The 23397-nt window shown below is 45.3% G+C and overlaps 1 protein-coding gene across 4 annotated transcripts in view; it reads right to left on the reverse strand.

Annotated features, from left to right (window-relative positions):
• Nucleotides 1-23397, reverse strand: part of Rph3al (rabphilin 3A like (without C2 domains)) — a 153597-nt gene that overhangs the window by 108109 nt on the left and 22091 nt on the right. Inside the window, exon 1 of one of the 4 annotated variants that reach the window (XM_047544621.1) lies at nucleotides 7766-7892. The exons of 2 other annotated variants lie outside the window; for them this stretch is intronic. The gene's annotated coding sequence lies outside the window, so the exon portion shown is untranslated. Of the gene's footprint in view, nucleotides 1-4285; nucleotides 4379-7765; nucleotides 7893-23397 lie in introns of those variants that run through there. One more of the 4 variants, XM_047544625.1, reaches the window with a different exon arrangement.

Below are 23397 nucleotides of genomic sequence, written 5' to 3' on the forward strand. Positions count from 1 at the left end.
GTAATATTTTTGGACCATGGTTGACCAGGGGTAACTGGAAATAGAAAAGAAAAACCATGAATAAGGGGAACTATTGTATTTTTACAATATGATCCACAAATGGTACGGAAACGAAAGCTATGTCTATAGGAGAACTAGCACACTAACGTCTTTAGCAGTTTTATTCATAACTGTGGAAACTTGGAAGCAACAAGATTTCCTTCAACAGGAGAATAAACAAAATGTGGTTTATCTCTACACCGAAATATAATCGGCACTGAAAAATGAGCTAGTGACACTGTTGTTTGAGCTGAGATTCCTTTAATGGTTTCATCTCCTCTGCTCTGGCTGGGAAGTGATTCGTCTTTGCTAAACGAGAAAGAGAAAGTGGAATCTATTTTATCCTATTAGTCCACTTTGAAGTAAAGTTGCCATGGGACAACTTGGAACATTAGACTCTGCTGCTGATTGCATCTTTATTTCACTGAACTGACAATAAAGTAACTGACGTTTAACACACTGTGCATAAAAGAAGTAGCAAAACAAATGAAACTACCATGGAAAACATACAGTGTCTGGGGGTTTTTTGCTTTTTTTTATTTTGTCCCCCCACCCCCGTATAAAGGTTTGAACGTATAGAGGGGTGCTCTACCATCAAGCTACACTCCAGCCCTTTTTATTTTTCATTTTGAAACAGGTACAGGGCCTAAGTTGTGGAGGCTGACCTCCAACTTGTGATCCTCCTGCCTCAGCCTCCAGACTTGCTAGGATTATATGTATACAGTTGTCTTGAGAATTACAGAACCCTGTTTCCTTCTGTCATTTGAGAAGTCATAGTGGTAAAAACCAAGACACCTGTTTAATCACAAATTATCTCTTTTATGTAAAGGCCTATATGATCAGTTATGTTATATAATAAAGGATAAAGTTTTTTCAAAAAAATTTTTTTCGTGGTTCAAAATACAGTCAAGCAGGGCTGGGGTTGTAGGTCAGTGGCAAAGCACTTAACTAACCTGTGTGAGACCCTGGGTTGAGTCCTTAGCACTGCAAAAATTCACAACAACAATAAAACAAACAAAAAAAGCAATCAGCAATTTTAAAACACCCAAAATACAATCACCCTATGTTTCTCTGTGTGTAACACCAATTTTTATTTTCCTCATCATCTTGAAGAAACACAATACGATATACTAAGAGAAGAAGTCATCTGATAAATGGGCCTCTTGTCCTTTCAAATCCCCTCCAAATATTTTCAGATGTTCCCAGGGTATGCTTCATAGAATAATACCCAAAACACTGATTACCAGCTACCTGATCAGGTCTCCTGTTGCCACTGCCATTCAGTCCGTCTTCCCTGGACACGCTAAGTTACTGCTTCCCTTCATCCCTTCTGAATACCACCTGCAGGGAACTCAAATCTTTTCTTTGTTCAGTACTGGGGATTGAACCCAGGGTCTTGTGCATGCTAAGCAAGCTCTACCACTGAGCTATGATCCCACCCACTTTCATTTCATTTTGAGATTGAATTGCGGAGGCTGGTCTTGAACTTGCAATCCTCCTGCCTTAGCCTCCTAAAATTACAGGCATGTGCCACTCTGCCTGACTTCATGAACTAAAATCTTGAAGCCCAAAGAGAATATGTTTTTCCTGACTTTTTACTTTTTCTTTTTTTTTTTTACTGGGGATTGAACTCAGAGGCACTTGACCACTGAGCCACATCCCCAGTCCTATTTTCTATTTTATTTAGAGACAGGGTCTCACCAAGTTGCTTAGCACCTCACTTTTGCTGAGGCTGGCTTTAAACTCTCAATCCTCCTGTCTCAGCCTCCCAAGCCAGTGGGATTATAGGCGTGCAACACCATGCCCAGCTACTTTTTAGACTTTTATTCTTTAGTTGGAGAAATACCAAAACAAGACCTCATCCTTCTGGCATCTTACAGAACAGTAATGAAATAGTTTCTCCTCATTTAATTTATGTTTTTTTCTCTAGGATTGGCTCCTTTGTTAATGGAGTTAGACTAGGAGTATTTCTGAGTCATAGGTAAAAATTTATATGAACACTCATATTTTCTATGAGGACTAAGGTTTTGTCACTGGATCAGACTATATGTGTAAGCTTGCTTTAGTATAAGGCCTTTCCTAGGAAGTTTATCCCACAAGCAGCACGGTGGAGCAAGTCCTACAGGTTTTTTCTCCCTGAGTTGTATCTCCAGTCCACCCTCTTTTATTTTCTTTTTGAGACTGGGTCTCACTAAGTTGCTCAGGCTGACCTCACACTTGCAATCCTGTCTCAGCCTCCCAAGTCGCTAGGATCGCAGGCATGCACCACGCCTAGCAAGCCTAGCAATTCCACTGGATAAGCCCGTTTTGGTATGTGCACAGTAATGACCCAATTACACTTAAGCCTTAATTCACAAAATCCATACATGTCTTTTGTCTTTCAGCAATTAGGAGCTTAGAACCAATGCATAATACCTGCCTGTGAAATTTTGGTGATATAATACATGTATAAATTATAAGTCAAGAAACAAAAGAAAGTAAACTAAATGGAGCAAGCCACCAAAAAAAAAAAAAAAAAAAAGAAAGAAAGAAACCTTAATTCTGATACGGCGGGGAGTTTACTCCAAAGGAGTGACTTAATTACTTAGCACAGAAAGGTAGAAAACAAAATGCCAGGCCTCCGCTCTGCAGAGCAAAACTGCTGTCGCTGAGGATCTGCCACCACTTATCAGACATCTACCCACCGACAAGAAGTGCCTGCCAAGTCTGTGGTGGAGAGTGGGTCTCCATTCCTCAATCCCAAAAAAGAGAAAGGAATGGCCTTAAAATTATATCAATGGTGAGGACACAAAAGAGGAAGAGCAACAGCCATGAACACAATTTCATGTTGAGTAACTGCAGCCTTGATTTCAGCAAACTCATGGAAGCCAAACCAAATGGATATAGACCCACTTCTGAGAAAGGTTCTCAGTCCTATGAACTCCCTTTTTGTAGAAGGAAAGGGGCCAGTCTGTAAGGGCAGCCACATCCAGGTAAAACTGTAGCCCGGCTGCTGTCAGCAAGGGGGTCGGCACCGGAGGAGGGTGAGATACTCCTTGCCCTACACAGGAGACGGGCTCTCAGGGCACGAGACGCAAGCTCAAGGTCACACAGCTCCGAATCTTGAGAAGAGACTTTTCAGACACACGGTTTGCTTTCTGCTAAGATAAGGAATGCATCACGTTGCCAGAGTACAACTTTTTACAAATTATTATATAAAGTTGTATATGTGCCATTGTTACCTGGGAAAAAAAAGGAACCTTGAACACATACTGTTAAGTGAAAGAATTGTCCGAAAGAACTTCATAACTATGATCCCAACTGTGTGACATTCTGAAAAAGGCAAAAGTACGGAAACCAAGAAGTTCAGAGATCTGGAGACGGAGAGGGAAGGAGTACACGGAGCACAGGCCTCCAGGGCAGGGAAGCCACGTCTCTCTGCAATACCACAATGGCAGATACCTGTCCCGGCACACCTGCTGAAACCCACAGCATGTACAGCTGAGGGCGGAACCTAAGGAAAACTATGAATTTGAATTAATAATAATGTATCAATATTGGCTCATCAATTGTAATAAAAGTATCATGCAAAATATTAATAATGGGTAATTGGGGGATCCAGCGGGTATTTAGGAGGAACTCTGTACTCCAGTGTGGAGTTGTGTGTGTGTGTGGTACTGGGAATTAAACCCAGGACCCTGTGCATGCTAGGCAGGTGCTCTACCACTACGCCACAACCCAGCCCTTTATTTTAATTATTTTATTTTGAGTAATTTCTGTTTTTTTATTTTGTCATTGATTTCTACTCTCATTCCATTATTTTGAGACAGGGTCTTGCTAAGTTGCCTAGGCTGGCCTTGTCCTTAGGATCCTCAAGCCTCAGTCTCCCAAGTACCTAGGGCTGCAGGTGTGTGACACCATATCCTGTGGAAATTTTTTTCTAATTTTTAAATTTTCTTCTCCACAGAGAAATAAAAACCCCATTCAACCTTCATGGGTGGGAAAGGCCCTCACCCCCTGCTAACAGTACATCTGCACACTGGGTTACTCCCTGCAGAAGGCTCTATCCGTGAACTACCTGTATCATGCTAGACGCAGCATGCGCATGTTGGGTCTTTATTTCTCTAACATTCACTTGGTCCCACCACGTGGCCCTCCCTGGGGACCCAGCCTAATGCAGTAGAAAGGTCACCAGTATAAATTCCCAATTCTTTCTTTACATCGCATGTATCATAATTTGAATCTGTGCATTTATCTCTTTGTTTACCTGTTAATCTCTGAGGCCCATGGGGAGCAGGGTCACCTCTATTTTTGCTTGCTCTGAACACCCAGTACGTGCTGCAGGGTGCACAGGATGAATCCCAAATGAATCCGACCGTGCTAATAAAAGTCAGAGTTGCAAAAGAACAATGAGGCCCAGAAAAGGTGCAGTGAGGAGCTTCCCCTGCCTCAGTCCCCCGGGGACTTCATAAAGGAGGAGTCTGTTCTCCAGGGCTTCCAGGGAGAGGCAGGATCCTGGCAGGCAGAGGTCAGGCAATCCAGGGACAGGAATGTCAAAGGAAGTGCCAAAGGAAGGGGCCTCCCAGGCTCCCTCTCTTCCCCAAATTTTAGAACAGGAAGTTGACTCAGAGAACTCATCAGGAAGGAAACTGCTGGGGCAGGTTAATCACTGCAGGGAGGTCACAGCCTCTGGCACCAACTTTGGACTGAGCGAGGATGCTCAGGAAGCAGTGCACCCCGATTCTCAAGTCTTCCCCAAAGTAAGGCCGATGAGAGGGACAGTGAGCGCCAACACACTCCCCCTCCCCACAGCACACAACATCCCCCAACGTGCAGACCCAGGGGTGTGGCCAGAAACAGCCAGTCCAAACAGGAAATGTCTCCAAGGTCAAGTTTTCACATTCTAACCCAATAAGAGTTATTATTGTAAAATTCAAGGAATGCTTCTCTCACGCCCTCAGTGATATTTTCCCAGAAATGTCTTCAGGTAAAACTGATTTTCTGGACAGTACAGACTCCTGTCTTATGTAACACTGGTAGCAGCAGCTAACCTTACCTACAGCATGACTCAGGACATCCCACCAGAATGCTGAGCGGTGCCACCAGCACCCCGTTTTGCAGGGCAGCCCCTACCCACACAGAGGAGCGTGGACAGGAATGTATTCTGTCCAAGGTAGAGATCCTGTCCACAGTCTGGCTACCACGGCCAACAGGCGGGGATGAGTCTGGAGTCAGAGGCTGCGACTAACCAACGGTATCATCCAGGACTAGTGAAGTGTTCCCACCTTGTCCAGGTTTGTCCAGGGTGAACCGGGAGAAGAGAATAAAGCTCCAAACACAGTATCCAGCACATAGTAGGCTCTCGAAGGAGAAAAAAAAGTATTTTAAGCCAAGTTGGTGTCTGAATGACTGATGGGTTTCTCTACCCTACAAGAAATGGGAGAGTTAAAAAAAAAAAAAGAAGAAGAGAGACCTAGATGACTCCAGGCCCTGCTGATGAATGAAACCTGGCCCGGGGCTATCAGCCAAGGCAGGAAACTGCACACTTCCTGCTCCTACAAGAATTCTGGCTCAGAGAGGAGTTTCCTCTAGCTGACCCCACCTACTTCCCCCAGAACATTCCAGAACATTCCGTGCTATGCCAGGAGAGAGCAGGAACAGGTCACTGGGCTGCTCCTCCCACCTCCTTCCAGCCCATCCAGGAGAGGTGCCCTCCTCCCCCTTTCCCAGGCCTCCATCCACAACTTCTGACCTATAGCCCAGCTTCCAGTATCTTCCAGACAGACCAAGGCTTGGCTCATCTACCTCAGACCTGCCTCTCTCCAATGTGTCTGGGCTGCAGGCCAGAGCCAGCAGGAAGGAGACAGGCCAGGTGGGTATGGTCCTAGTTTGACCTCTTAATACTCTTTTTTACTTAGGTCCCCAAGAGGTCATTCGGCCTCCAGTCCTAATGAGACAGTCAGGCCCCCTCTAAAAAGGGTAAATGCCCCCCAGGATCTTCACTCACAACTTGTTAGCTATTAAGAGTGTGGTGTGTGCCTTTCCCGACCCTCTAGCTCACTCGTACTCTAACAGCCTTGGTGGCCTCAAATACCAGGAGCATCATTAAAGCCAAGATGTCCTGGTCATGACTCTCCAAAGATAAACAAAGGAAAGATAAAACTGTTCAGGAGGCACCTAAACAGCAAATTCCCTGCACCCTTAACCTGTTACTCACATGATTTGTGTTTTCTTCCACTCCCCACCTATGTGTTCTCAACAGCTGCATCGACTCATCCTTATCCCAAGGCAAAGATGATTACACAGGGAGAGATGTGACATCTGGGTCCAGAGTGACTAGCCTTCCTTCGAGGCTGAGGTGCTTGCACAGGACTCGCTGAGAAAACACCTTAGAAAATGCGCCCAGAGCCCATTAAAATTCCCAGACCCTGGCCCACCCCTGCAAGCTGCCCTTTTGCATAAATAAAAGCAGCTCTCTCCGTGGGCCAGACACCCGCTTGACACCTCCTCAGTCAATGCTGTGTGTTCCTTCTGCTCAAGCAAGAGGTCCCAATAAAGGGTCTTGTTCCTGTCATAGTTGTGCCTTTATCTGATTCTTCTGATGGAGAGCACGAGAGCTGGCAACACTGGTACCCATCACAGCCGGGGTGCCTCCATCAGGACACTCAAGATCAGAGCCCGTGCCCTGAGGCAGATGGTTCTCAACACTATAATCCCAATCCACCCTACAGTCCTGACAGAACTTATCTGTCACAACCAAAATGGATTACACCAAAATTCACGCCCATATTTCTGGACCAGACATCCAGACATCCTCTTCTCTCTGCCTCGCTGGGTTCTGTCGCTCCCCACCTCAACAGATCCTTCCAAGAGACCGCTTCTGTTCTCATCTCTGAATCTTCCAGTATGTTGTTCCCAAACCTCAGGCATTTACATGCCACCTGCCACCGTCATGTGGCTCCTGTACCATTTTTCGCTCAACATTTTTCTTTAAATCAATTCGACATTTACTTAAATTTATTTTCAAAGGAAATTTTATAGCTCCACTATAAACATACAACAGTATCATTTACCATAAGAAGCAAATAAAAAAACAAGTTATGCTTTAATACCTGTGAACATACTCATTAAAATATTTAAACGCCTGTCTGTATACCACTTCAAATCCTCACACATTCTGCCTTGTCTATTTTTGCTTCCTCTGTGGCCCTTGGACTTGGGGGCCTTGTGGGGAGGGAGGATTTGTCACAGTCTCAAGTACTCAGAAACACACATCCTGCTGCCCCTATTACAGTCCTACATGAGGCACGGCATGCAGCAAAGTATTTGTCAGAACGTTCCAATTTGCTCAGTGGTAGGGTCCCATTTCCAACCTGAGCCCAGGCCCACCTGCTGCTAACCTTTGACCAAAACACACAAGCCTGGCACCTGGCAGCCCACATTCAAATCCAGCCCTGTCTACTGGGTATTCTGAAGGATGGTGCGGAGCATAGCAACAGGTCTCAGGAGGCGCCAGGAGGCTCCTGGCTCTCCTCCAACTTCCTCTCACAGCAGGGCCCGGGGAAGCCTAGAAAAGCAAGTTTCTAGTCAACCATTAACCAAACACTCCCCAACACAGACACATACCCTCTCCCTTTGGGAGGAGAAAAGTTCTGGAAAAACCTCTGCATGAACTGGGCCCCAAGCTCCAGAAAACAGAAAGCCATCTTGCTGGGTCCTCAGAGCCATGAGACCCAGAAAGACCTACCAGGAAGCCACAGTCGCTGGGGAAGGCCCCTGCTGAGCCCCAGACAGGACAAGGGCGCACTCCCTCCCACACGTTGTCAGGGGCGACCCAGGTGCTCCAGATGCAGATCTGAATCACTCAGACTAAGTCAATAAGTGGCAGCCACCAGGAAGGCCCAGCTGGAGCCAAACCAAGGCCTGGATTCTCTTTGGTGGATGGAAGCCTGGCCAAGATTACCCCAGAGCTGTTCCCCTGGCAACGAAGTCTTTAAAACTGAAAAGATGCAGGACATTTCCAATCAGAGGACAGTCCTCTTGGGGGATTTTTGCATCCTTTTTGGTGTGTGGGGTTGTTTCTTTTGTTTTATCACTCTAGACACTATTTTATGAAATTCAAGATTTTTCTTGGTTAGGAAGGGCACATTTTCTGGAAAGTTCTCTAAAACACTCATTATAGGCAGTAGTGCTGCACAGCAAGTCAGCATCTCAAAACTTCCTAAAGCCACCACTGCAAGGGTAGGGCCCCACCTGGTCATGGCTCCTCTCATGGAAGAGGGTAAACCGAGGCACAGGTAATTTGACCAATATTGTAAGAGGAACAGCCTCCCCAAAACACCTCACAGAGGTAATGAAATGCGGGCTCGCATGGCTGGGGAGCGCCTACCCCCTGACATCTGCCTGCAGTGAGAAGGAAGATGACAAGGACCTCCCTGTTGACCTTTTCATAGTACAAACAAGCCAGAGAAGGAAGAAAATGTTTTGGTGATAAGAAAAACACAACATTGGCAACCTTGTCCCTACGGGGGATGAAAACAGGTGTTACTGAGAAACTGATGACATATTCGCCCAGGGGTTCTCAAACTGGGTTCCGAGGAGCCCTAGAGGGTATCCGATACCTCTTTGAAGCTACTGCAGCTGAAGTAAAGAGGTGGGAATAAGGAGGGGCAGTATTCCAACTCAACCCAGAACAATTGGGCTTTGGTCTGCTTTATATATCAGGTTTCCAGATAAGACTTCATTTGAAGAAAAGATTCTATAGTTAAAAATGTTGAGAAGTGGGCAGGGGGTTGGGCCGGCCTATTATGTGGGAGGCCCTGGGTTCCAACCACAGCACTACAGTGGGGAAAGAATTAGGGAAAAAAAATTGCTAAGAGCTGCCAGTCATATAGAAGAGGAGAAGTGACAGGCATCGTCTCTGAGTTTTCAGGATGCAGCTGCCAGGTGTGCTAGGAACCACCTTTGAGCTGCAGTGCTCTGAGTTCAAAAGCAATGCAAGAGAGGGGCCTCATTTTCCAGGATCCAGCTTGGCCACTTTGTCCTTCCCCTGGCAGTACCCCGGGTTGGATGGACCAGTTCAGAAACTACAGGTGACACTAAAATCAAGTCAAGCCTTGAGCCAAGTCAAGCATTAGGAGGTGACTCAAATCCCAGCTGGGAGGGCAGCCCAATGTAGACATCAGAGCCAGGTCCTGGATCCAGAGGCCAAGTGGTGCCAGTGACCAGAGGCAATCTTGGACAATCCTGTGACAAGAGTGGGAGTGAAAGCTGGCTTCCCATGACCACAGCAGCTTGGGTATAGAAAGCCTAGTTCCAATGTGAAGGTCAAGATGGACCAGACATGAACGTGGGAAGAAACCTGAGTGTTTGTACTCTGCACACCTGAGAACTGCAGTGTCAATGGCAGCCTTGGCACTGTGCCTCCAGGGTCCAGGTGGCTGTGCACTGGTGTGCTGGGGGGTCAATTCTATCTTTAGCAGAGGAAAGACCAGGGGCCTCTGCTGGCTCTGTGCAGTGCACAAACATTTTGCCTGCCCAGCATTCCTTTCTTTGAGGAAGATTCTTTCTCCAGGCCAAATGTATCACGTCTGGTCCTTCTGGGTAAGAGAAACTGGTCCTGGCTGCCAATTCTTCAGGGGTGAATGTGACTGGGGCCCACCCATGAACATAGCCCCACTCCCTGGGCAGTGATTGGCTCATGGGTTGGGATGTGACAAAGGCCCAGACAGACAGAGTCTTCCCTTTGTCTGTGACAGCTGTGAGAATAGTATTGGCTTGGGATGGCCAAGAAACAGCCTGTCCACAAATGAAGCTCAGGGGAGTTGTGAGATGGAAGTAAATAATCCCAATGGCATTATCCACAGCTGGATCCAGCCATGCCTGAACCACTATTTAGGTTTCCAAGTTGCCAGGACCACAGATCCCCCTTTTTGCTTAAACTACTATGAGCTGGGTTCTTGTCATTTACAATCAAGACCCCTAGGGAGGTTACAGACATCTTCATGGATACAACGTGAGCCCTGGAAGTGAGCTTTCTGCTCCTGTTCCCAGCTATCCTTTGGAGGTCTGGGCCAGCAACAAGATGCCAGAGCAGTGGCTGCTTTCCTTCCAAACACCAATGTCCACTCCTAGAATTTGGCTCCTCTGCAGCAGTCTCATGGCCCAAGGGGAGCCCCTTTCCTGTGAGCTACTTCCACCAGCTGATATGACAGCCTCCTCTGTCACCAATATGACCTGCTCTCCCAGCATCTACCCACTTGCCCATGCCCCCAGGGACACCTGAAGCTGTCCCAGTCATCCCAGGCCTTAGTCCATCTCCCAGGCTCCATGCTGAAGCTCTGCCAACCACCTCCAACCACCTCTGGTCTGCCAGGCTAGTGCGACCAGACTCAAGGTGGGAAGGAGGCCTGATGCAGACATGAGAATCTTCAGCACTCACACGTGGGAAGCGCACAGCCGTTAGCGTCTGTCAAGCCAGCTTCAAGTGGGGATGCTGGCCTTGCAAGTAACAGACGCCCCAGCTTCTCACTGTCCGGTCAAATGGGTCTGGACAGGAGAGCAGATGCCAAATCCTTCATAATCTTCACAGTAACATTTGCAAGGAGGAGGCAAAACCAGATAAACTCAATCAGACATTGATTATACAATAAGTTAGTAAATTGATAAGTGATATAAATAGTAAGTCTGGGGTTATGGCTCAGTGGTGGAGCACTTGCCTCGCATGTGTGAAGCACTGGGTTCAATCATCGGCATCACATAAAAATAAATAAAATAAAGGCATTGTGTCCATCTACAACTAAAAAAATTATACGTGTGTATATAGATGTATATGTATATATGTGTGTGTGTGTGTGTGTGTGTGTATTATATATATATATATATATATGAAATTAAAAGTCCTTAGCTTAGTGATGGAGACACTTTAGAAAGTTCAAGAGGAGCCAGGCACAGTGGTGTACACCTGTAATCCCAGTAGCTTGGGAGGCTGAGGCAGGAAGATCTCAAGTTCAAAGCCAGCCTCAGAAACTTAGCAAGGCCCTTGGCAACTCAGCAAGATCCTGTCTCAAAATTTTTTAAAAAAAGGGGATGTGGTTCAGTGGTTGAGCACCCCTGGGTTCAATTCCTGGTACCTCCCCTGCAAAAAAAAAAAAAAAAAAAAAAAAAAAAAAGCTCAAGAGGAGGGAAATGAGGAGAATAAACCTATAACTGCAAAATAAAAGCATTAACAGAAACCCTGCTCAAGATCAAATGCTGTAAGTGTGATAAACACATATTTATTTTAAACTTCAGCAACGTGTTGGCAAGGATGTTAGTGAACTAGCTGCATGAAGCCCCTCTGGAGGGCTGGACCAGGCCAGCAGGAGGGTAGCCAGCATGACAGGGACTGGTCTGGGGTCCCAGGGCCAGAGCCTGCTGAACGGTGGTCCCCCAGGGTAACAGGCATGGGAGAGACAGGATGTAGATGGAGTCCAGAGATGAAGGCCGTGTGTTTCCCCAGGGAATATCCTCCACCACTGCCAGGCCAAGCTCAACCCTACTTGCTTTCCCCAGCTCTTGGCCACCCTGACCCTGCCTTCCTAAAGTCACGCTCACCCCATCATGGCTCCACTCCCGAGTCTGCTTTCTCCTGCCCAGTCAAGCTGGTGGCAAGTCTCCAGCAACTGGCCACTCCCCATGACCACCCTAAGAGCAACCCACATGAATCCTAACTCTTCTCTCCTCCAGTTCCACCTCTCTGCCTTTGCTCCTGCTGCACCAGGACCCCAGAGGTGCCTCCCCATTTCATCCTTCAAGCCAGTGAATGGCACCACTCCTCGAAGCCTTCCCAGACTGCCCCTTCCTTCTGAAAGGTACCTCTCCCTTCCCTGAAGTTCCCTCAACTGTTCACCTGTCCCTCTCTTCCAGCACTGAGCAAGTGCCAACTTACTGTATTTATGTCTATCTTCCCCTGCATCTGCACCGTCTTTGCACCCTCTGTATTCTTTCATTCATTCATTCCACATATATTAATTGAGCACCTACTACATGCCAGACCTTGTACTAGGACTGAGGAGATAAGGATGAGCAAGACAGATGCTGCCTCTGCTATCTTGGAACGCACATCTTGAAAGAGGAGAGGGAAAAAAAAATAAAACCACTAAACAAATAAACGTAAATATTTCAGGACAGGCTATGATCACAGCTATGACAAAAAGATGCTAGGTGATATGAACATGAATGCCCCGTGCAGATGGAAGAGTCGGAGAGGTGACACAGAGGAAGTGACCTTAAACTGGGGCCAGAGAGGTGAGTAGAGAGTCAGGCACACTTTCTAGGCATATAATAGGTACCTGCTAAAGACTTGTGGAATAACCATCAGGAATCCCCAGTGTGCACTGCGTTGCTCCGGACACCTCCCCGGCCTCTCCTCTGGAGTGTCTTGCCACACTCCCACTGGACCTGGGGGAGTTTTACAGCCAACACACCCCAACAGATGATAGGATATGTTCACCTGCGTCACCCTGCAGAGGCACTGGCCACAGTTGAAGGTGGCTCTCCACTCAGAATCCCCCATCACTCCCAATGGTGCCACCAGCACCTGTGCTGGAAGGACAAATGGGTTTCATCTTGTGGGCAGACTCCGAACCCCTGAGAATGGCTGCCTGGAACATAACACTGAGAAGGGCAGAAAGGCTACCTGGTCTAAGTGGGAAAGTGCCACGAATGATTAGTGATGTCTGGCAGGAGAGCAGGAACAGCAGCGGCACACGTGCCTCGCGTTTTCCTTGCCTCGGGTCCCATAGATGACTATCCAGGCAAGAAAGCTGCTTCAGCTCTAATGGTCTGGAAGCGCCTTCAGCCCCTGGCACCCCCTTCCTCACGGACTACAGGAACCACGACACAAATATTTTTTTCCTTGACTGCTCATCGGCTCAGAGGTCAGAGTCTAGTTCAAATACAGTAAACTGCGTGCGCATCCATGGCCTGAGAATGGATTCTAACTCCCCTCCTGGATTTAACCTTCTAGATAACCTTTATTTTTCCTGAACTTATTTTTATGGGTTTCTGTTTAATTATACATACTTATATACATACATACAGTATAAACATGCCTATAAGTATAGATACACATATGCACATATATATACATGTATAAAGCTACACAAAGGTCTGGTATAGAACACCTACTTTACCTTTTTATTATAAATCCATATTTTTATGGGTTTTTTTTTCAGTGCTGGGGATCACACCCCGGGCCTCACACATGCTAAGCAAGCACTCTACTACTGAGCTACCTCTCAGTCTTATATTCCTTATACAAGATACATACAAGATACTGGACAAATATATATTCTCATAGGCATCCTCTTGTGGGCAATTTCTTTCTTTCTTTTTTTTTCCAGTACTGGGGGTTGAACTCAGGGATGCTGTAACACTGAGCTATATCCCCAGCCCTTTTTTTTTAAATTAATTAATTAATTAATTTGTTCAAATTAGTTAAACATGACAGTACAATGCATTTTATGCATTTTGATGAGTCATACATAAATGGAGTATAATTTCTTATTTTTCTGATTGTACATGTTGCAGGATCACATCAGTCATGCAGTCGTATATGTACACGAGGTAATAATGTCTGTTTCTCTCCACTCTCCTTCCTATCCTCATGCCCTTCCCCTCCCTTCACTCCCTTCTACCTACTGTAAAGGAACTCTATTCTTCCCTAGCACCCCCCATCACCACTTATTGTGAATTAGAATCTGCATATCAGAGAAAACATTTGTCCTTTGGGTTTTGGGGTTTGGTTTATTTCTCTTAGTATGATATTCTCCAGTTTCATCCATTTACTAGCAAATGCCCCCAGTCCTTTTTAAATTTAAAAATTTTGAGACAGGGTCTAAGTTGCTGAGGCTGATGTTGAACCTGCAGTCCTCCGGCCTCGGCCTTCTGAGTAGCTGGGATTAAAGTGTTCACCACCATGCCTGGGGCACCCTCAATTTCTTTTTCTTTCTCTCTCTCTCTTTTTTTTTTTTTGGTACCAGGGATTGAACCCAGGGGCACTTAACCACTGAGCCACATCCCCCAACTCTTTTTATTTTTTTATTTTGAGACAGAATCTCCCTGATTTGCTTAAGGTCTCACTAAGTTACTGAGGTTGACCTTGAACTCATGACCCTCCTGCCTCAGCCTCCCAAGTTGCTGGGATTACAGACATGGGCCACCGCCACCCTCAATTTCTTTATGGAACATGATGGAGGAATGAATGGATAGACGGAAAGATAACAGACAGGGAAAACAAGAAAGAATAAGGCAGAGTCTTTGCCCGAAAGAATCAGGATTCACTTGCACCCTGATGAACACAGCCTTTTAGTTTCAGCTCTTATCAGCTATGCGACTGTGAAGGGAAAAAATTGCACACTCAGACACACACACACACACACACACACACACACACACACACCCCACCGGTCAACCCAAGGTTTTATCGACTACTAAATGCCCATCCCACAGGTAGCAAATTAACCGCGGAGGTTGGTGGCTGCACTAGGCAGCACCGGTCTACACGCGCTGCCGGCAATTAGTATTGGAAGCAAGATTCTAGGCAACAGCATTCAGCCATAAATAATAAGGCACCCAACTGCATGCCCTCCTTATAAATGCTGCAGGAATTCAAAGAGAAAGGAGCCATTAGAAGCTACATCTGCATTCAGAGTGTCCTTGTCCCCTCCCTCTGATGTCTGAGGGCAGTGGCTGACTGAAGGACTTCAATTCCTTGCTTCTCCCAGCAAGAGAGAAAGCCCCAGCCAAGATCAATCGTATTCCTCAGGACTGGAGGCGGCTGCCCCTGCGGCCAAGAGTCTGGGCCCCATGGCCTGGCAGTCTCCTGACCACAGAGTCTCCACAGAAGGGGTGGCACCGGGCATATCACCTGCGCCAGTTGAAAGGGGATGAGAGACAGCTGCCAACAGTGGGTTGTGTGGGTGGTGGACCCTTGCACTCGCCTCCTACCGGACTTCACAGACATTTCACGTCTCCTCCTGTCCCCAGTCACAGGCCCATTTATTCCACAATCACCAGGGCTCCAGCCGCCTGAATCAGCACCACTGTGCGTCAAACAGCAGGTGAAAATGAGACAATGACAGTAACTGGGGTCCTTTTCAACAAGTTATTCAGGAGGGCAACAGCCAGGCGTTTCTTTTCTGGAGGAACTAACAGAATTCACAAAGATAATAAGACTATTTCAAAATTCTGGAATATTCCCTGCCCAGTGAAAGGCTGAGAATAAAGGCGAAAAATTCAAGTGACAAAGTCTTGTGTAGTTCATCCCTAGTGGCCGACTGATAGGGCCCTAAGCTATCCAAAGTGGGCATGGAGACAACTTTTGAAATAAGATAGCGGGGCTTTCTGCCTCACCTGGTGTGGCTTACACTGTGACTAGTCCCCTTCAGACGGCTGACTCTCCCAGAGTGCACCTGGGTCAAGTCTCTCTGTCAAAGTCCTCCCTTAAGAATCTGGAAAATGGGGAGGGGCTTGGCTCACTGGTAGTGCACTTGCCTAGCAAGTACAAGACACTGGGTTCGGTTCTCAGTACCAGGGGGAAAAAATCTGGGAAGTGATTTGGGAGACTAAGGCAGGAGAATCAGAAGTTTGAGGTCTTAGCAACTCAGTGAGACGCCGTCTCAAAACTATTTATTTATTTATTTTATTTTATTTTTTACTTACTGATTGATTGTGAAAAGAGGCTGGTGCTGGCGCTCAGTGGTAGAGCGCCTGCCAACTGTGCATGTGGCCCTGGATTCAAACCCCCAGCACCACCAAAAAGAAGAAGAAAGAAAATGGCGGTGGGGGGTGCTCAGTCAAAAGACACAGAAAAGTCATCTGCAGTGCAAGAAAGAAGGGGCAATACAAAGACTGGGGCAGACACAGGCCGAAAAAGGGCTCCCAGTTTCCCCTAGTCCATGCACTGAGCCAGCCCTCCTGAGGCCTGGGTGTTCAGATCCTCCTCTGCTTCTACAATATATTCTGGTCTTTGGCAATGAACCCCCCTTTCTTTTCTGTCTCTACCTTTGAAACCAGGCCTGGTCAGCATCTTGTTCTCATAGCCTGACCAATATGACTGCCACTTGCTTCCCTACCCCCAGGTCATTCTCTGGGCTGATTAAGGATATCTGTGGGGGGCTGGGGCTATAGCTCAGTGACAGAGTGCCTGCCTAGCATGTGTGAAGCACTGGGTTTCATCCTCAGCACCACATAAAAATAAACAAATAAAATAAAGGTATTGTGTTTAAAGAAAAGAAAGAAAGAAAAGAAAAAGAATACCTGTGGGAGCCGGGTGCAGTGGCACACACCTATAATCCCATCCCAGTGGTTCGGGAGGCTGAGGCAGGAGGCTTGTGAGTTCAAAGTCAGTCTCACCAAAAAGTGAGGCGCCAACTCAGTGAGACCCTGTCTCTAAATGAAATATTAAAAAAGGGCTGGGGATGTGGCTCAGTGGTTCAATGCCCCTGAGTTCACTCCCCAGTACCAAAACAAACAAACAAACAAACAAACTGTGGGAGCCAGGTGCTGCCTGTAATACCAGCAACTTGGAAGGCTGAAGCAAGAGGATCATGAGTTCAAAGCCAGCCTCAGCTACTTAGCAAGGAGCTGAGCAACTCAGTGAGACCCTGTCTCAAAATATAAAACAGAGCTGGGGATGTGGCTCAGTGGTTAAGCACTCCTGAGTTCAATCCCTGGTACACACTCCCCCCCAAAAAAAAAATACCTGTGGGAGCAGTCCTAACGGATTTTTCTGATGAGCACGTCTTGTGAATCTGCCATTGTGCTTCATCCTATCACACGTGCATTTTTCATGTTAAACCACAATTACTGAAATTCTTGCCATCTTTCTAAATTAATTTTCCGGAGTTGGAGTGTAGTCTCTGCCCTTAGGCTAAGAATTCATTGAGGCTTTCTTTTCGCCGGGACTTTATAATGTCTAGTACACAGTATTTCTACTCCCCACATCTTTGCTCTGCAGAGTCACCTGGCTCTTCCTCCCACCACCTAAGGAAAAGAGATGGTCAACTAACAGGCAAAGTGCACAAGGTGTCTGTGTGTTTTGTGTAGCTTCAGAGTCAGACTGATATTGCCAGGCACAGATTTAGTCTTGTAATTTTGTTTACACATTGGGGAAAAAAAATTGGGTTTATGAAACGTTTCATGTAATTGCATCCAAGTTTTGCCAAGCTGGAAACTTGGACCTGTGTAGTGACTTTTTAATTCTAGTTTTCATAACCTGGAGATCAGACTGTTGCTTTCCCATGATGTATGTAGTGTCTCATGACTGGAGTTTGCATTGTGTTTGCTTCGTTTTATAGTATCTGTACTTCTTGTATTTTTCAAGAGTTATTTTGTAAACAGATGATGTATTTCTCCATTGAAAACACAATAAAATTTAAAAAAAGAATATCCATGGGCAGTTAGGCCACTGTCAAATTCTAGAACATTTTCATCATGTTCTGGTGGCACAAGTCTATAATCCCAGTAACTCAGGAGGTTGAGGGCAGAAGATCACAGATTGGAGGCCAGACTGGGTAATGTACAGAGGTCTAGTCTCAAAAGTAAGAAATAAAAAGGGCTGGGAATGTAGCTCAGTGGTAGCACACCCATGAGTTTAATCACCGGTACCACAAACATCAACTAACCTGGGGGCATTCAAATCAGTGGCTAGGAAGAGCAGAGATTTCAGTGCCAGAGGCTCCAGGGTGTATCTCCATCTAGCAGGGTGACCTGGAATAACATACCTCCCTGAAATGCAGGTGTCTCACACCTCAGCCTCTGCAGCTACATCCCAGGTCCTCTCCTGACCCTCTCCAGTCTGCCCTATTGTCACAGTGAGATCTTCAAAATGCCAGCCCTGTCTTGAAACTACCCTGCTTGAAATCTCCCCGGTGCACTGAGAATAAAACCAAAATCCCTTCCCACCTGGGCCTCTGCGTTCCCTTCAATACCATTCCCTGCTTGGGACCCGCAAGCACCCCAGTACTCCTACATGGGAAGTATTTCCCCTAACCCTCTCCCCACAATCTCTTTTGCCTAATTAGCTCCATCTAAAAATGTTTTTTTTATTAGTCCCATCATTGAGATATAACTCACAAACCATAAAACTTGCCCTTTTAAGTTTGCAGTTTGGTGAGTTTTAGTAGGTTCATAGTTGTGTAAGCATCACCAATATCAAATTCCAGAACATTTTCATCACTCCACAAAGAAACCATTAGCAGTCATTCCCATCCCTCTCTCCTTCATGGCCCCTGGAAACCACTGATCTACTTTCTGTCTTAAGGATTTGCATATTCTGGGCATTGAATATAAATGGAATCATAAAATATGTGACCCTTTTTATTCCCTACTTCATTTTTTTTCTGTTCTAATCTTTATTGTTTTTTCCCCTTCTCGTGCTGTGGTTAAACCTGCTGTTCTTTTTTTATTTTCTTAAAGTGGAAGATTATTAATTTGAGGTCTTTCTTCTTAATAGAGGCATGTACATAGCTATAAATTTTGCAAGTTTGGTATATTTTCATTTTCATTCATCGCAAGGCTTTTTTTTTTTTTTTTAATGGTACTGGGGATTGAACCTGGGATGCTCTTCCACTGAGTTACATCCCTTCCCCCCTTTTTTAAAGTTTTTGAGACAGGATCTTGCTCAGTAGCAGAAGCTGGCTCTGGACTTTTGAGCCTCCTGCCTCAATCTCCTGAGTAGCTGGGATTACAGGCGTGCACCACTGTGCCTGGCTTATTTCAAAGTACTTTCTAATTTCTCTTGAAATTTCTTCTTTGATCCACTGATTATTTAGGAGTGTTTACTTTCCACATTTGTGAATTCCCCAAATTTCTTTTCATTTTTGATTTCTTATTTTCATTCCCCTTTATCAGAGAACACACTTTGGATAACTTCAGTCCTTTTCAATGTATTGAGACTTGTTTTACAGCATCTCTCCTAGAGGATGTTTCAAATGCACCTCAGAGGAACCACTCTATTGCTGCAAAGTGGTCCACAGATGTCTGTTAAGCCTGGTTGCTTTATAGTGTTATTCAAATCTTTTATTTTCTTATTCATACTCTTCCTGCTTGTTCTATTCATTATTCAAAGTAAGACCTTGAAGTCTCCAACTTTTATTGTTGAACTATTATTTCTCCCTTCATTTGTTAGTTTTGCTTCATGTATTTTGAGGATCTGTTATTAGGTGCATATATGTTTATAATTTTTATGTTATCTTGAAAGATTTTCTCTTTCAATCATTACAAAATGTTCTTATTAGTCTTCAGTAACAATTTTTGCCTTGAAGTTGATTAGTCTAATATTTTAGTTACTTTAATTATTTTAGTTACTGCTTGCATAGTACATATTTTTTCATCCTTTTACTTTCTATTGGTGTCTCTGGTGACAGTTTGATCATATTTTTTATTGTTTTTTAAATCCACTCTGAAATCCCTGTCTTTTTATTGGAGGGTTCAGTCCATCTGAATTTAATATAGTTACAAATAAGACAGAATTTATCATATTTTGCTATTTGTTTTCTATAGTCTTATGTCTTTTTGTCCCTATAGTCTTTTTAAAATTTTTAAAAATATATGTATGTGTTTTTAGTTGTCAATGGACATTTATTAATTTATATGCGGTGCTGACAATCAAACCCAGTACTTCACATATGCTAGGTAAGCATTCTACCACTGAGCTACAACCCCAGCTCTATCCCTATATTCTTGAATATCTGTCTTCTTTTGTGTTAATTGGTGTTTTCTAGCATACATTTTAACTATCTCTTATCACATTTTAAAGTTATTTTCTTAGCAGTTACCTTAGAGATTACAATTATCTTTTTTTTTTTTTTTTTTTTTTTTCCAGTGCTGGTAATTGAACCCAGGGCCTCATGCACACTAAGCAAGCACTGTACCACAGAGCCATATCTCCAGCTCATATAATTAACATTTTAATTTAAAAGTCTAACTTGGATCAATAGTGACTTAATTTCAATTGTCTGCTCTAACAAACAGCCATGTGCTACATAATGTATTAATCAATGGTAGAGCATATAACAACAGTGGTCCTGTAAGATCACATCACCTAGTGGTGTGGTAGCCATCTCGTGTAAGAACACGCTTATGATATTTGCACAATGACAAAACTGCCTAGTGATGTGTTTCTTAAAACATGTCCCTGTCATTAAGTGATGTGTACCTTCTTTTCCCTCCTACTTCCTTTGTACTTCTATTGTCATACAAATTATCTTTGCACATTATGAGCCTGTCAATAAAGTTTTGTAATTATTGCTTTATGCAGTCATCTTTTTAATCAGGAGAAGAAAGGAATTACAAACAAAATGGATTTATACCTTTAAAAGTGCTTTTTATTTCCTCAAGTAGATTTGAGTCACTCTCTAGTCTTTTCAAATCAGCCTGAAGCACTCCCCTTTACAATTTTTATAGGGCATGTCTGCTAACAACAAATTTTCTGTTTGATTTATCTCAGATGCCTTGATTTCTCCTTTGTTTTTGAGGAATAGTTTTTCTGAATATAGAATTTCTGGCTGACTATTTCTTTTTTTTTTTTTTTTTTCTTGCAGTGCTGGGGATTGAACCCAGGGCCCTGTGCTTTCAAGGCAAGCACTTTACCAACTGAGCTATCTCCCCAGCCCCTGGCTGACTATTTCTTTCAGCACTTTTAACTTCGTCATTCCACTGCCTTCTGGCTTCCATGACGTCTGAGGAGACGTCAGCAGTGAAGTTGACCGTGTTAAGGAGTCCTCACCTAATGACTGAGGAACTCTAACTCTTCAGTTCTGAGCACAGCCATCTCCTGCTCCCTGGATCAGGTCAGACTCTTTGGTCCCTATACTCTTATGCTTTGAGCTCTCCTTTGTAGTTATTATTGCAAATGTAATTAAATAATGATAGAAATAGCTCTTTAATATGTGCTCATAAGTTCCATAAGACAAAAATCAGGCCTGCTCCCCAGAAGCAGCACAGTGCCTGGCATGCTGTGAACTTTCAATAAAAATTTACTGAGTGAACGAATAAAATTCTTAAAGGAAGCCGAATTACTGGTCTCAACTTTTCCCTCCCTCTATTAGTATAAAAGAGCCACAGCCTACGTGGGCCTGCTGGTGGGAATGTGCTTTCCTGCCCCCTGGCTTGGGGTTAGCCATGTGACTGGCTGTGGCCAAGGAGCTGTTCATGATATGCGGGGAGAAAAGGCTTGAGTAATTGAGCTCTCTCTCTTATACTCCTGCCTGTCACCCTGAAACAAACATGCCTTGGGTGTCACTGGTTCAAGGGGGATCAGAGAACAGGGAACAAACCTAAACCCAACTCACAGCATGAAGCCAAACAAGTCCCCCTGAGAATAGCCTAGCTCAGCAAAACCTCACCCAACCCACAGTTCTGTGAGAGAGAAATAAATACTTATTGCCATATGCCAGCAGGTTTCGGGTGCTTTGTTACGCTACAATATTGTGGCAATCGATGCCTAAGACATATGCACTGGCAAATCTGAAGACTGAGAGGAAGTCCTGGGGAAGGTCTTCCATGTGGTCCTTCATATGGCCCACAATTGGGTCCAGATGGATTCTCTGGGTAATTACGCTTCCCTGCTCCTCAACCTTTGGAGATGTGTCTTACCTTCCTCCCTCAACAAACCTGCACCCCCAGCACACTCCCCTTGCCAGCCCAGCCCTCCCCAAGTCTACTTCCAGCTCCTCTAGACTTGCCTCCACTTGCTGTCCATCCTCAGGTCTGTCCCAGAGCCCAGCACTAACCCTTAAGGGTCCATGACTACATCTTTTAGTAGAACTCACAGAATCAACTTCCCAGAATTTGACAGTCCCATAACTGGGATACTCATCTCTAGTACCAGCCTCCTGAAACAGTCCAGAGAGTACTAAGCACCTAGCACAGTGCAAGGCGCACACAATGGCTGCTTGATTAGAGTTAGGCTAAGTCCTCCCTACTCTGCCCCTTACCAATTCCACCACTTGGCCTGAGAGTGCAACTTCACAGCAGAAAGCCTGCAGTTCTTTCTCTGCTATGGGGCTGAGAGGCGGATACACCCTCACCTGTCCCAGAGGCTGAGATGTCTTACTACCTGGTCTGATACCCCAGATTCAGTGACAAGGAGGGGATGGGACAGAAGCAGGCAGAGCACACCTCCTTCTATTACAACTCTGCTCAATGCCTGGTCTAAAATTTTTTTTTTCATTCCAAATGTTAACTGCCTTTTTCAAGTGGGGCGTGAGACAGTTTATGGGCTAAACATAATAAAAAATAAACAACTTAAGGATCAAAGAGAACAGAGGCTAAGCAGAAAGCAGAAAGGGAAGATGTCACCGGAAATCTGGTGATTAGACTGAGCAACACATCTGGCTACAAGCTCTCCAGCAGCCACAGAGACAAGGCAGTGGAGGGGTTATGGAGCTCAACAGGAACCCAAAGACAGCAGCAGCCCTGAGAGGGAACCCCACTCAGATAGCTCCAAGCCCAAAAGGACACTGCAAACTGGGGAGACCCCCAACACTATCAATAATAACCACCACCTATGGGTCACAGGCTTTTCTCTTTTGCATGTGACTTCTCATTTAATGCTCAGATGAGGACACTAGGGCCCACAGAGGCAAAGCAATGTCTCAAGGTGACAAAATGGGGAAGAGGTAGAACCAGGATGAAAACCCAGGGCTCGGGGTACAACTCAGTGGTAGAGCATTTGCTTACTACGTTTCAGGCCCTGGGTCCAATCCCCAGCACCAGACAATAAATGTAACCTATAAAAAGTACCTTCACTGAAACATCCTGATTAACACTGCCAGCTGCGGTGGTAAACACCAAAATCTCAGCTACTTGGGAAGCTGAGGCTGGAGACTCATACATTTGAGGCCAGCCTGGGCAACTTAGCAAGGATTTATCTCTAAATAAAAATATTTTTTAAAAGGGCTGAGCATGTGGTCAGTGGTAGAACACTTGCCTATGCACTAGGCCCTGGGTTCATTACCCAGTACGACAAAAAAAAAAAAAAAAAAAAAAAAAAAAAAAAAAAAAAAAGGAGAGAGACAGAATCCAGAGCCTCAACCCTTAACCTATAACCAGCTGGCTCTTGTGGGACCTACCATATCCTTCTACCCTGAGTAGAGGCCTCTGGGTCTGCGCAGGCCCTTTTCCCTATTGAGGCCTCATTCCCCACACTTCTAAAGGTCTGCCCATCGTAGAGCCCCTTGGTGAGCGCTTGCCTATATTCACTGCCAACCTGTATGGACATGTCAAACCTGCCCCCCCTCACACTCCCCTTGCCAGCCTAGCCCTCCTCCCAGCATCGAATTGTCTCCGCTTGCTATTCGCCCCCCAGGCCTATCCCAGAGCCCAACACTA

This window comes from Sciurus carolinensis, chromosome 3 (assembly GCF_902686445.1).
Source record: "Sciurus carolinensis chromosome 3, mSciCar1.2, whole genome shotgun sequence".
NCBI classification, from domain to species: Eukaryota; Metazoa; Chordata; class Mammalia; order Rodentia; family Sciuridae; genus Sciurus; species Sciurus carolinensis.